Source organism: Mobula hypostoma, chromosome 16 (assembly GCF_963921235.1).
Source record: "Mobula hypostoma chromosome 16, sMobHyp1.1, whole genome shotgun sequence".
Taxonomy (NCBI): Eukaryota; Metazoa; Chordata; class Chondrichthyes; order Myliobatiformes; family Myliobatidae; genus Mobula; species Mobula hypostoma.
Window position 1 is genome coordinate 18,219,516 of NC_086112.1, and position 15,072 is coordinate 18,234,587.

Below are 15,072 nucleotides of genomic sequence, written 5' to 3' on the forward strand. Positions count from 1 at the left end.
AACAATTGGTTTATTGATCATTACAAAATGCCTCTCTAGTGCTTCGCACTCCCACCCCTCTCCCTTCCCTTTTTCCTAAACATAATTCCCCTCTCCCTGCCCCCTTCCCACACTCAGTCCACAATACAGACCCAGATCAGAAGCAGGTTTATCATCGCTCATGTATTTCATGAAATTGTTTTTTTTTGTGGCAGTAGTACAGTCCAATACATAAAATTACCACAGTACTGTGCAAAAGTCTTGGGCACTCCGTACTCTATCTACATATATGTGCGTAAGACTTTTGCACAGTACTGTATATATCTCTTACTGTAATTTATAGTTTTTTTTTATTATTATGTATTGTAATGTGCCCCCTGCTAAAAACAACACATTTTTATGTAATGCACTGTAAGGTTTCACTGCTAATGTAATGGTTTCTCCGTAGCAGCAATGTTTGGGTTATGACTAGAGATAACAGGGCTTTAGCATATGGGGGATGCTGTGCTTTCTCGTGGGTCTGGGAGCAGAGATTTCGCGGTCTTTTGCCGGAGAGAGATGTGGAGAGAAGACGCGGGTGGAGAGAGTTGGTAGACCGCTGGACGGAGTGGACTCGGAGCGAGGGTCCGAGGGTCGGCTACGCTCGGAGGAGGTCGATGCGAAACCAGTGGACTGAACCGTGAGCTCCAACATTGCGCATTAGACCGCTTCATGAGAGTGGGCCCTTTTCTTTTTTTTGTTTCTTTACTAAACATATAGTCAAATTAAGAATTATAAAGCTCATATTATAATGTGCATATTGTGTACTGTTTGTTATTTCGTAGCACTGATTTGTAACAGGGGACACGTCGCACAGCATCCACCCAAACAAGATTTCTTAAATTTGGCCGGGCCAAGAGCTGTCTTCCCCTAGATTGAGCTGCTAGCTGAACTAAGAGTTACATTTACAATATACAGTATGTCAGTCATATTAAACCTAAATCTGATTCTGAATGGTGATGACTGGCACTATAAAGTGATTGCACTAACCATTATGTTGCCACATAATCCTTAAGAGACTATAATTAAAAATTGAGTATGACCCTTCATTTTCAGAATTAGAAAGTCACTGGCAAGCCTGCCAATGATTCCCATCACTGGATACCCGGAGAATGTGATGGGGATTCTTAAACCATTACCGTCTATGTGCCTTTATTGTTTGTGAGATGATTTGAAAGATCACCTCAGGCAAACAAAAGCGAAGCATATTGTGAAAATGAGCCCACATGTAGGCCAGACCAGGTTAAGTTCCCTGAAGGATATTATGGAGCTAGAACTTCATGGTCAGTTTTAAAGATAATAGCTGTTGATGGCAACAATGTTTGCAACTAAATTCAAACTCTTACTTTCTCTGTTGGATGTTACTGTCTCCGGATTATTAGCCCAATGATCTGACCCACATTTCAGGCACAGACACTCAATAAATGTCCGCAATACTCTACTCGTAACATTTATAGGAGGAATGTGACTAGTCTTTTCGAAGTCAAAACAGCTCCACCCTGTAACATAAACACAAGAGGTTCTGTAGATACTGGAAATCCAAAACAACACGCACAAAATGCTGGAGGAACTCAGAAAGTCAGGCAGCATCTATGGAAAGGAATAAACAGTTGATGTTTTGGGCTGAGACCCTTCATCAGGACTGGAAAGGAAGGGGAAAAATGCCAGAATAAGGATGTGGGGAGAGGGGAAGGAGTACAAACTGAATGTGATAGTTGAAGACAGGTGAGGGGGAAGCTAAGTGGGTGGGGATGAAGTGGGAAGCCAGGAGGTGATATGTGGAAAGGGTAAAAGGCTGAAGAAGAAGGAAACCGATAGGAAAGGAGAGTGGACCATGGTTGAAAGAGAAGGAGGAAGGACAACAGCAGGAGCTGGTAGACAGGTGAGGACACCCTGTTACATATACTAACTGCTATCTTACACTTTACACTGGTAGCTTAACACATTGCGTTTAAACAATCTTGCTATGAAGTACTACAAATTACTTGAAATGCCTTTGAATTTTGTTAAGTATTGTGGCCTAGTGATTATGTTGTGTATGTGTTTTATTAATATGTGTTATGCCAGCGAAATCTGATGAATATATTTGCATCATTGCATAAAACATAGAAACATAGAAAATCTACCACACAATACAGGCCCTTCGGCCCACAATGCTGTGCTGAACATGTCCTTAACTTAGAACTACCTAGGCTTTACCCATAGCACTCTATTTTTCTAAGCTCCATGTAGCCATCCAGGGGTCTCTTAAAAGACCCTATCGTATCTGCCTCCATTACAGATGCCGGCAGCCCATTCCACACACTCACCGCACTCTGCATAAAAAAACTTACCCCTGACATCTCCTCTATATCTACTTCCAAGCACCTTAAAACTATGCCCTCTCATGCTAGCCATTTCAGCCCTGGGAAAAAGCTTCTGACTGTCCACACAATCAATGCCTCTCATTATCTTGTACACCTCTATCAGGTCACCCCTCATCCTCCGTCGCTCCATGGAGAAAAGGCCAAATTCACTCAACTTATTCTCATAAGGCATGCTCCCCAATCCAGGCAACATCCTTGTAAATCTCCTCTGCACCCTTTCTATGGTTTCCACGTCCTTCCTGCAGCGAGGCGACCAGAAATGAGCACAGTACTCCAAGTGGGGTCTGACCAGGGTCCTATGTAGCTGCAACATTACCTCTCGGCTCTTAAATTCAATCCCATGATCGATGAAGGCCAATGCACTGTATGCCTTCTTAACCACAGAGTCAACATGCATAGCAGCTTTGAGTATCCTATGGACTCGGACCCCAAATTCCCTCTGATCCTCCACACTGCCAGGAGTCTTACCATTAATGCTATATTCTGCCATCATATTTGACCGACCATAGTCTTTAACATTCTTTTTGTGTTTTTGTACATCAGATGTGTTCATGGGCATGTGCTTAGGTGATCTGCAACATTCTGGCATTTAATCCCTCATTCATACAAGGCGCCTGTGTGTTACCAGCCACTTCAAGATTCAAGGTTTTGCTGGAGGGGTGATGCATGAGCAGGCTTTGGGCTATTGCATCCAGTACAAAGAACGCATCTTGAAAGGCCTCTCTAAATTCACATAGCCTCCCTATTGACCGTCTTAAGGCATCCTAACTCCTCCTTAGATCCACTAACTGTGATCTCTACTCCCATCTGATGGCTAGCTCAACAATCAACTCTCCAATGCAAGGTTGACTGTCTCATTGCCCAGCCTCATTGCATCACTGATTCCTCCCACACTATGACCCCCATAGCCTATTGTGATCAGTGGCCTAATCTTCAACCCAATAGCTGGTCTTGATATCCACCATGGCTGTTTTGATCTGACTCTTGGTGTCTTGATCTTACTCTCCCCTTCCCCTGTGCCCCTCACCTTTGACTCCTCCTCTCTCCTGAGTATCACTTTCCCCTTGTCAGGCCTGTACAGGCAAGCACTTGCCAGTCTCCACCCAGCTAACAGACATCATCTGCCTCTCATTTCCAACTCTTCACCTACAGCCTATTCAAACCCAGCTCTCAACAACAGTCCCTGTTCGCTCATACGAACCAGGCGGTCTCAGCCAGATGCTCCAGGCCTTCAGCCATCTTGTTGCCTTGTCATCTTAAGTCATCTGTTCTCTCTTGTTTGCTGGCCCCTCGAGGCTAGTTATTTTGCAGTTTATTATTAAAGTGATCACTCACCACTAAATCGTCTCCACTGCTCTGTGCTTGAGTCAAGCCTCCTCTACATTTTGGTAATGCCTAGGGTTGCCAACTGTCCCGTATTTGCCAGGACATCCCGTATATTGGGCTAAATTGGGTTGTCCCATACGGGACCGCCCTTGTCCCGTATTTCCTCCGCTAAGTTAGAGCGTTCCTAAGAAACCATTCATAAGCAAAAGAAGTAATTACCATTAATTTATATGGGAAAAAATTTTTGAGCGTTCCCAGACCCAAAATTAACTTACCAAATCATACCAATAACACATAAGACCGAAAATAACACTAACCTATAGTAAAAGCAGGAATGATATGAAAAACACACAGCATATATAAAGTAGAAATAATGTATGTACAGTGTAGTTTCACTTAACAGATCGGGAAGATTAAGCCAAAACTGATTTGTAGAAAAAAATCAGCATGTACATGCATGCTCATGTCATATATGTGCACGTCACGCATGCTCACGTCATGTATGTGCACGTCACGCATGCACACATAGGTGCCCATGCAAGACTTCATGGTGATGGTGTTTCCATCCGGGGGTCAGTGTGGACATGGTGGAGGATTACAAATACCTGGGGATACGAATTGACAATAAACTGGACTGGTCAAAGAACACTGAGGCTCTCTACAAGAAGGGTCAGAGCCGTCTCTATCTCCTGAGGAGGCTGAGGTCCTTTAACATCTGCCGGACGATGCTGAGGATGTTCTACGAGTCTGTGGTGGCCAGGACATCCCGTGCTATCATGTTTGCTGTTGTGTGCTGGGGCAGCAGGCTGAGGGTAGCAGACACCAACAGAATCAACAAACTCATTCGTAAGGCCAATGATGTTGTGGGGATGGAACTGGACTCTCTGACGGTGGTGTCTGAAAAGGGGATGCTGTCCAAGTTGTATGCCATCTTGGTCAATGTCTCCCATCCACTACATAATGTACTGGTTGGGCACAGGAGTACATTCAGCCAGAGACTCATTCCACTGAGATGCAACACAGAGCGTCATAGGAAGTCATTCCTGCCTGTGGCCATCAAACTTTACAACTCCTCCCTTGGAGGGTCAGACACCCTGAGCCAATAGGCTGGTCCTGGACTTATTTCCTGACATAATTTACATATTACTATTTAATTATTTATGGTGCAACTGTAACGAAAACCAATTTCCCCGGGATCAATAAAGTATGACTATGACTATGACTAGTCTTTTTCAGTGTCCCGTATTTGACTGCTACTTTTGTCCCGTATTTGGGAGTGAGAAAGTTGGCGACCCTACGCTCCACCCCTACAGAGGTGGACCCCCATGACATGGCCTAAGTGTGCAAGGCTCCACATACAACACAGAATGAGGGGGACCTCTTTGTGGCTGTAGATCTTTAAAAGATAATGTTCATTGTCCCAGCAGAAGATACCAATCTGATGAGTCTTACTGAAAGCAATGTAATTTCTCACAGTGTCATGGAATAAAATACCGTGGATACAGCACTTGGGTCCAACCAGTCTATGCTGGCCACTGTGCCCATTAAGCTAGACACATTTCCTGCATTCAGCCCATACCCTCCCAAGACCCATACCTCCATAATAAATAATAAATTAACTGAATTTTTTCATGTACCAATCTAATTTTTTCGTAAAGGATACAATTATGCTTACCTTAACCACTTCCTCTGGCAGTTTTCATTAACTTGAAATTTATAGTGTCATAAATAATAGTTTAATGACATATCAAAATATCAAAAATATACATTTCATAATAAAAGTTATTATATCATACAGTTACTGAATCTGCTGTTGTGCATTTTAATGCCTTCATTAATATTTTCATTTGAATATCTCATCCTTTTCAGAGCTCAAATTTCAAAGCTAAAAGCTGATATTCTTTTGCCCAGAGCTGTATATCTTGAGCTGAATGTGGATTATGCAGTCTTAGTACATAAACCATCTGAACATAACACATAGGAGCAAATTAGGCCATTCGGCCCATTGAGTTTGCTCTGCCATTCCATCATGGCTGATTTATTTTCCCTCTTCTGACTCTCCCCATAAAATTTGACGCCTTACTGACCAAAAACCTGTCAAACCTCCGCTTTAACTATACCCAGTCATTTCACCTCACAACCATTTGTGGCAATGAATTCTACAGATTTTCACCATCCCCTAGCTAAGGAAATTCCTTCTCATTGTTGCTTTGAGGGGATGTCCTTCTATTCTGAGGCTGTGCCCTCTGGTCCTAGACTCCACACTATAGGAAACATACTCTTCTCATCCACTCTATTTCGGCCTTTCAATATGTGCTAGGTTTCTCATTCATGTAAGCTCCAGCGAGTACAGGCCGAGAGCATCAAACACCCTTCATATGTTAACCCTTTCACTCCTGGAATCATTCTCATAAGCCTCCTCTAGACCATCTCCAATGCCAGAATCACAATCCAGGTTATTATCTCTGAAATATATTGTAGGATGTGTTGTTCTGTGCCAGCAGTACAGTGCCAGACATAAAAATTACTGTATTACAAGACATACAAATTACATAAGTTTATTCCTGATTCAAAGGTTACCCTGGATGTGGATCATATTTGTAAGCGGGTCACAGAGTAAAGATCAGAGTAAAGGAAGTGTTATTTGTCCAATTTACTTGTTGAATTCCACTATAATATTCGAATGGAACTGAGTTTCAGAACCACAGGACCATGAATATCAGGCACTAAATCATTTAATGTAAGAGACTGAGAATGAATGTATCTGGGAGACTTCAGGTCGCCTGCATAAGTTGTGATAGGAGAAGAGATGAAATTTAAGGTGCACAGACCCAGAATTCCCTGCTTGCCAGCTCCACATTTACTGGAGCAGATCTTCAAGCAGCAATGCCAATAGTATTGTAGGTAGGTTACTGGATTTCTGGACCCACCATGTGTTCAAATCTCTCTATGAAAACTAGGGATTTGAAATTCAAGTAATTAAATAAATCTGTAATTCTTTTCAAAGTAAACAAAAATCCTAGTAATGATAACCTGGAAGCTGTAAACTTTTTGTAAAAACCTGTCCGGTTACAGTTCTCCCTCTTCCCCTCTCTTTTTTCATTCCTCATTCTGGCTCTTCTCTTAGCCCTTCTCATTTCCTCATCTGCCTATCAATTCCCTTTGGTACCCCCTCCTTCTTCCCTTTCTCCCATGGTCCACTCCCCTCTCCTATCAGCTTCCTTCTTCAGCCCTTTACCTTTTCCACCAATCACCTCCCAGCTTCTCACTTCATCCCCCACTCCCCACACTCCTACCTCCCCCCTCATCCCCCCTCATCTGGTTTCACCTATCACCTTCTAGGCTTGTGCTCCTTCCCCCTCCCCACAACTTCCTTTTTCTGACTTCTTCCCTCTTCTTTTCCAGTCTCAGCCCAAAACGTTGGCTCTTCATACTTTTCCGTAGATCCTGCCTGACTTGCTGAGTTCCTCCAGCGTTTTGTGTGTGTATTACACCGAATTTCCAACATCTGCAGAATCTCTTGTGTTTCTGGTTTCAGTCTGACCTCTATGCAACTTCAAATTCTTCAATATATCTTATCTGCCTTCTCATTTTTGGAGGTGAGGAGGGTGCAATTTTAATGAACTGAGTATCAGCATTCTCAATATGTCTACAATCTGCTAATAAATTGAAAAGTTCATGAATGAAGCAATTGTAAACAGCAAGCCTGGCCTGAACATAACCCTTTGCAGCAAGTTAAATTGTGCCCTCAGGCTAATGGTTAGCAAACTATTTGATTGTTTTTCATTGAATCGGGTCTCAAAAGCTACAGAAAAAACATCACGGGTTTTTTATATAAATAAATTAATTGATATACTTTCAACAACTCATTAATTTTTGTTAATTAACACACACAAAATGCTGGAGGAACTCAGCAGGTCAGGCAGAATCTACGGGCCAAGGCCTTTCTTCAGGGCTGGAAATGAGGGGGCAGATGCCAGAATAAAAAGGGTGGGGGAGGGGAAGGATGAGAGCTAAAAGCTGAAGCCAGGTTGGAGGGAAAGATGAAGGGCTGGAGAGAAAAGCATCTGATAGGAGAGGAGAGTGGACCATAGGGGAAATGGAAGGATGTGGGGACCCTGTGGGACGTTATAGACAGGTGAGGAGAGGTAGGAGGTCAGTGGGGAATAGAAGAGGGGAGGGAGAGGGAAAAATGTTTTTACCAGAAGGAGAAATCGACATTCATGCCATCAAATTGGAGACTACCCAGACGGAATATAGAGTGTTGCTCCTCCACCCTGAGGGTGGCCTCATCTTGGCACAAGTGGAAGCCATGGAAGACATGTCCGTACGGGAGTGAGAATCGGAATTAAGGTGTTTGGCCACAGGGAAGTTCTGCTTTTGACGGTCGGAGCAGAGGTGATCGATGAAGCGTTCCCTTAATTTACGACAGGTCTCACCAATGTAGTGGAAGCCACATTGAGAACACCGGAATTGACAACCCCAGCAGATTTGCAGGTGAAGTGGTGCCTCACCTGGAAGGTCTGTTTGGGGCCCTGAATGGAGGTGAGGGGGGAGGTGAATATATTAAAATATATTAAATTGTTAATTAAAATGTAATTTACCTGAAACTGCTCAGGCTTTTGCCTCTGTAGGTAAGTTTGCATTTGATAGTAGATAAGAACTTAAAAACAGGAACAGGAGTAGGCCAAATAACCCAGCCCACCTGCTTTGCCATTCATAAAAACTGTGGCTGATTAGATTGTGGCCTGACATTCCTCCAGAGCCTTGACTCTCATGTGGATCAAAGGCTTGTCTACTTTGGCAATGAATATATTCAATGATTAAGCTTCAAGAGCTTTCTCTGGGATAGACAATTCAAAAGGTTCTCTAAACTCTTGTGGGAGTGCTGAATCTGGGCAGTTACAAAGGAAAGAGCCAGCAGTTCCAAACAGAATTGCTGTTTGTTTCAAGGAAAATCCAGCCACTATTTGTCTACTTGAAGACCTTATTTTCCTCTCTTGGTGACTACCTTCTTCACCTTCCTCTACTACGTATAAGGAAGGAGAGAAACAGAGACTAAAAGTTTTCAAACAACAGAAGATAGATAGAAGGACTAACAGTTAACAAACAACAAACAAAGAAGTAGGAATATTTTCAACCCCTAGGCTTCAATTCTTACTGGAATTCTATTAATTTTCTGCGATAGCTCAGACTGGTGAAAATGGCTGCAGTAATTTTAATAAATTACCTTTCTGTGAGAATTCCCAACTAAGCCAAGGGCCAATAGATCTTCAATGAACAATCTTGTGCACAAGCATGCTCAGAATCTAGCTCTTTATTGAATTTTTCACTTTGAAATATCCTATTAAAGAACTACTGCTAGATTTCATCACATAATGTTGCGTCTCCACTAGATAAACCTTCTTGACCAAACTTATTTATTTATTCAGAGCTACAGCGTGTAACGGCTCTTCCAGCCCAATGACCTGTGCTACCAGCATCCCACCTATTTTACACTTGCCTTTTCACAGGAGAATTCATAATGACCAGCTGGAACTTCATAACTCATTAATTGGTATGTCTGAACTGTGGGAGGAAAACAGAGCACCCGGCAGAAACGCACCCAGTCACTGGGAGAACAAACAAACTCCTTACAGGTGATGCTGGAATTGATAGCACACATGAAGTATTCTCATGTATATGAAGTATTTACCAATTAATGTTGAAAGAAAGGTGGATAATATTAAGGTGTCTTTGCTAAAAGATCAGAAACATTAATAATTTACAAACTAGTTGTTGATCTTTCAGATCTTTTAGCAAATGCAATTTGATAATAGTTCTGAAACATCTTCATGCAAATAGTAACAAAAAAAACTGATGGAAATTGGAGAGAGTTGATACATTAAGTCCAATCCTATGTGAAGTTTATCCGCATTTTCCTAACATTTTTATTATTACCTTTTGGAGTCATTGCTGTACTTACATTTTCTTTGATTAAACTTACAACCTTGTCTGCAGGAGAAATCGTTATTTCTTATGTGACTTCCAAGCACAGCATGTTTCAATTATAATTTGAGCACAAGCACCATTACAGGTTCAGATCCTCATTAAAGTGGGAGACCTTGACTCCTACTGCAGTTCTTTGGTTTTCAATATGAGTTCTATAGAGAGTTGATGAAGGGTCTCGGCCTAAATCGTCAAATCTTTATTCCTTTCCATAGATGCTGCCTGACCTGCTGAGTTCCTCCAGCATTTTGAGTGTGTCTTTAGTTTTTCACATGTGACAGACATATAGGGCTGTTCTGACTGAAGAGTGAATGCAGACACTAAATAGGTGACGAGCCTTGCACTTGGACTCAGCCTTTCCGAATCCAGCCAAAGGTTCTTTTGTCTTTTTTTACAATCACATTGCTGGACATTAAAAATTTCATCAGCGAGTTGCTCATTAGCAGAAGAACTGGAGTTGATGCGGACCGTGTTGCTGCCTTCTTCAGAAAGGCATTGGAGTCAGCTCGTGAAGACGGTGTACAGCCCAATAGCAAGTGGTTGTCTTGAACACTTTTCTTGTGATTGCAAGACCGTTCTGGACATTGGTAACACAGAATACTGCAAGTATGGTTCACTAGTTTAATGGCGAGACCAATGACGGGGGAGCTGCGTGGCCTCAGTTGTAGCAAGGGCTAGGCCTCATGCTGCAGTGTGGCCTTTTGCAGCCACTATGAGGAGAGCCTCCACCCTCCGGGGACAGTGGTGCAGTGCCCATGCTGGATTGCAGGCTGGCCCCTCCTATTGGTGCTGCCCTCTAGTGTTCACTGGGTGGAAGACAAGCTGGTCTGCATGTGTGCACGCGTTCATCTGCAGGCTACTGAGAGCTTGTCCTTGAGACAAAATTTATGCTCCATCAATCTACAGGACATGTCACTTAGGGACTTGGGCTATATTATACTTTTTTTGTGTGACTGCATGGTTGAATGATAATTAAACTCGAGCTTGAATGTGTTATCAAGATACATTATTTGGCCGTCTGAATATAGCAAACAATATTTGGGATAATTGATGACTGTCATGATTTAACCAGACCTGCAAGCATTCTACAACAGCAGGTTATGCACAAGTATAGATTAGCTACAATTTTCCTGAAGCTATCTTTACAGCCTTCAAACTTCTCCACTGAAGGTTTGGAACGGGTGAGTTGGTACACAGTGACAGGATTCTGGGTGGCTCCAGGGTGGTAAAATATCAAAAAAGATTAGGGGGGTTGAAAACAGCAGGCAAAACAAATCATAGTTTTGAAAACTGAGGCCACAAATTCTACTGGAATTGTATTAGTTCTCTGTCATAACTGAAATGAGAGACTGGTAAAAATTATCACTATAATTTTCAGCTAATAGTCTCCCACTTAAATTAGAGAGGAGAACAGATGGAATCACCTTCAAACTTTAGACGCAATGAATGACTTTTATTCAACACACAATCTTGTCATTAACTGTATTCAAACCAAACAGGCAGAGTTGTTCCTGACTTGATCTCTTTACAATATTCTGACAGAGTAACTGCTCTCATGTGAAATGGCATTCAAGTTCTTGGATGCAGCAATGGGAGTTTAGGGAGATGAGCTTTAGTGTAGGAGGAACATTTTGCATTTAATGGAGTATTTATTGGGACAAAACAGTCACAGAGTGGTTAGTAAAACATTTTACAGTGCCAGTGATCACCATCAGGGGTTCAATATCTGCTGTGTAGATAAGGAGTTTATAGGTTCTCCCCATGACACTGTGGGTTTTATTCAGAAGCTCTGGTATCCTCCAATATTCCAAACACCAAGGGTTAGGGTTAGTAAGTTGCTGGCATGCATTATTGGCTGCCCACCAGCACAATTCTCCGACTGCATTGACACAAATTGATGCATCTTGCTGCATATTTTCAGGTACATGTGACAAATAAAGGTATTCTCCTTAGCAAAGTCTATGAAGCTATGAAAAAGGAACAGGAGTAGGCTGCTCGTTCCCTCAACTTTACACCATCATTCAATAAGGTCACAGCTGAACTCATTTTAAACTCAATTCTGCATTCCTGCCTACCATAGTAATCTTTCTCCTCTCTTCCATCGGGCAGTAGATACAAATGCCTGCAAGGTTGTACCACCAGGTTTCAAGGACATTCTATCCCATTGTTATCAGACTCTTGAAGGGACTTCTTGTACAATAAGATGGACTCTTGGCCTCGCAGTCTTCACCTCATTATGATCTTGCACTTTATTATTTACCTGGACTGCACATTTTCAGAAGCTTTTACACTTTAATCTGCATTGTTGTCTTTCTACCTTATTTTACCTCAATGCACTGTGTAATGATTTGATCTGTATTAACAGCATGCAAACAAGCATTTCACCGTATCTTCGTATATGTGACAGTATTAAACCAATAAATTGTGCTTCCACTGCCCTTTGAGGAAGAGCATTTGTTCTAAAGCCTCGTGACCCTCAGAAAGAAATAAAATGCCTCATCTCGGCCTCATTTTTAAATAGTGATCTCTTATTTTAGATTTTCCTGCAGGAGAAATCTTCCTTTCTGCATTATTCTTGTCAAGGTTCTTCAAAATCTTGTACTTTTCAACAAAGCCATCTCTCACTCTTCTGAAGACCTTTCGGCTACAACTTTAGACTAAAGAATCTTTCCTTTTCTGTCAGCTCCACATGAATCTAGTTAAGATTCCACACACCTTTCTATCCACCTCCCCCGCAGCAGTTACCGACATGTTTCCCCACTCCTCCTGCAAACCTAGCAGCGTTACAGCAAGACGCTAATGAGTAAGTTCGCCCTAATCTCGATAAGAAAGCATGAGTCAATTCTCACAGTTTTGAGAAAAAGTGCTCACTGGATTTCCAGAACGTACACTCAGTGGTCATTTTACTAAATATACCGTACACCAGCTCATTAATGCAAATATCTAATCAGCCAATCATGTGGCAGCAACTCAATGCATAAAAGCATGCAGACACGGTCAAGAGGTTCAGTTGTTGACCAAACATCAGAATGGGGAAGAAATGTGATCTAAATGATTTGACTAAACATCCAGTGAGTGGCAGTTTTGTGGGCGAAAACACCTTTGATGAGAGAGATCAAAGGAAAATGTCCAGCGTGGTTGAAGCTGACAGAAAGTCAACAATAACTCAAATAACCACGCACTGCAACAGTGGTGTGCAGAAGAGCATCTCTGAACCTTGAAATGATTGGGCTACAGTGGCAGCAGACCACAAACATAAGCTCTGTGGCCACTTTATTAGGTACAGGAGTTTCCTAATAAAGTGGCCACTGAGTACATGTTTGAATGCCTTGAAGAAATGTCCCTGAAATAAATTCAGATCTCCCACAAGCAAGTCTACATAAAATGAAAACACGAAACATACCGGAAACACCTACAAAATGCTGGGGGATCTCAGCAGGCCAGAAAGCATCTATGTAAAAGAGTACAGTTGACATTTTGGGATGAGGCCCTTCAGCTGGACTCGAGAAAAAAAGATAAGGAGTAGTTTTAAAAGGTGGGGGGTGAGGGAGATAGGTGAAACCGATAAGGTGCTTTTCCTCCAACTTGAGTGCAGCCTCATTGTGACAGTAGAGGAGCCCATGGATAGATATCTTGGAATGGGAATGGGAAATCTGCAGGAAACACTCAGCAGGTCAGGTAGAAAGAGAAATAGATGCAATATTTTGAGTCAAAGATCCTTCAAGCCTGGAGATGATGCCCTTTCAGTGGACAAAATCCTCTAAAACTATATTCTTATTCCAACTTACTGAGACCAGAAGAAGAGTCTTGGACCAAAACATAAACTGTTTATTCCTCTCCATAGATGCTGCCTGACTTGCTGAGTGCCTCCAGCATTTTGTGTGCGTTGTTCTGGATTTCCAGCATCTGCAGAATCTCTTGTGTTTATGATTATTTATTCCAGTTCATTTGTCAAAGTGAGGCCAAAGCATCAGGTCAAGTGCTGGCTGTCAATGTGGCAAGCACTCTCCTTAGTAATCAATTCATTGTCAATCAGCCCCTTGATGATGCGTCAGCTCCTTTAGTACGACGTGACTTGAGCTAACCAAGCTGATTGAGATTTATTGCTTGAGAATCCAATACGGCCACCTTGGAAACTCCTTAGCACTGGAATTATCTGAAAGAAAACATTTCCTTTGACATTTGGCTCCAGCTTTATTGATCAAAATACTTTTTCTGTCTTTGTAACCTGAACTGTTTCCTGTTGAAAATTATACGTTGGCACTAATTTTTATCTGATCATTCAGCAACTTCCATTGAATTGTCTCTCATTAATTGTAACCACTACATTTTCAGCATAACTCAGGGAACCTTTCCCAGCAACAGGATAGAAATCTATATGAGAAAGACATTTATGTTAGCATCTAAGTGTGGAAACTGCTTTTATGTTCTGGATTGAGCTAAGACAGACCAAAACTTGTTGTAGCACTTAGTGTCCACTTTACTAGGCACACCTGTACACCTGCTTGTTAATGCAAATATTTACTCAGCCAATTATATGGCAGCAACTCAATAAATAAAAGAAAAAAACATGCAGGCATGGTCAAGAGGTTCAGTTGTTGTTCAGACCAAACATCAGAATGGGGAAGAAATGTGATTTAAGTAATTTTCACCGGTGGAATGATTGTTGGTGCTACTCGGTGAATCACATGCTTGTGATATTTTTCAGTTACGTTTGTCAGGCCAAGTGAACACATTGTTTAAGTAAGCTGATGTTTCAAAGGCTTCAAAGGTACATTTAATGTTTGGAGAAATGTATACAATACACATCCTGAAATTCTTTTCCTTTGCAACCATCCACGAAAACAGAGGAGTTCCCCAAAGAATGAATGACAGTTAAATATTAGAACCCCAAAGCCTCCCCCAGCTCCCCCTACTCATTCATAAGCAGCAGCAAAGCAACGATCCCCCCCCCACCATCTAAAAAACATCAGCACCCCCCCCACCGGGCACTCGTGTGCAGCATTAATAAGGACACAGATTTGCAATACCCCAAAGACTAGAGGTTCACCCGGTATTCAACATACCACAGGCTCTCTCTCTCCCTAATAAGAGAAAAAGAGGTGTCCCCATTTCACAGCGAGAGGGGAGACATAACAAAGAACTCGTTGATTTATGATGTTATAAGTCTGTTGAATCACTTTTTCCGAGCTCTGTGCCCAAAGAACTCGGGTCTCTGGGCACACAGCCAGCAGCCAGCTTGCTGCTTTTTATCTTCCGTGTACTCCCACGACACACCGATTTCCTGCGGAGGCACCAACCTCAAATCCATCCGCCTCCAGAACCACGAAATCCCGGAACCCTGAAGTGCGCTAGTCTTCCAGGCCGCATCCGT

The 15,072-nt window shown here is 42.2% G+C and overlaps 1 long non-coding RNA gene across 1 annotated transcript in view; it reads left to right on the top strand.

Moving 5' to 3' along the window:
- The first annotated feature begins 1,776 nt into the window (after positions 1-1,776).
- LOC134357525 (uncharacterized) overlaps positions 1,777-15,072 on the top strand; it is a 61,121-nt gene continuing 47,825 nt past the window's right edge. The window contains exon 1 of the long non-coding RNA XR_010020639.1: positions 1,777-1,900. This is a non-coding gene — a long non-coding RNA (uncharacterized LOC134357525). The remainder of the gene's footprint in view (positions 1,901-15,072) is intronic.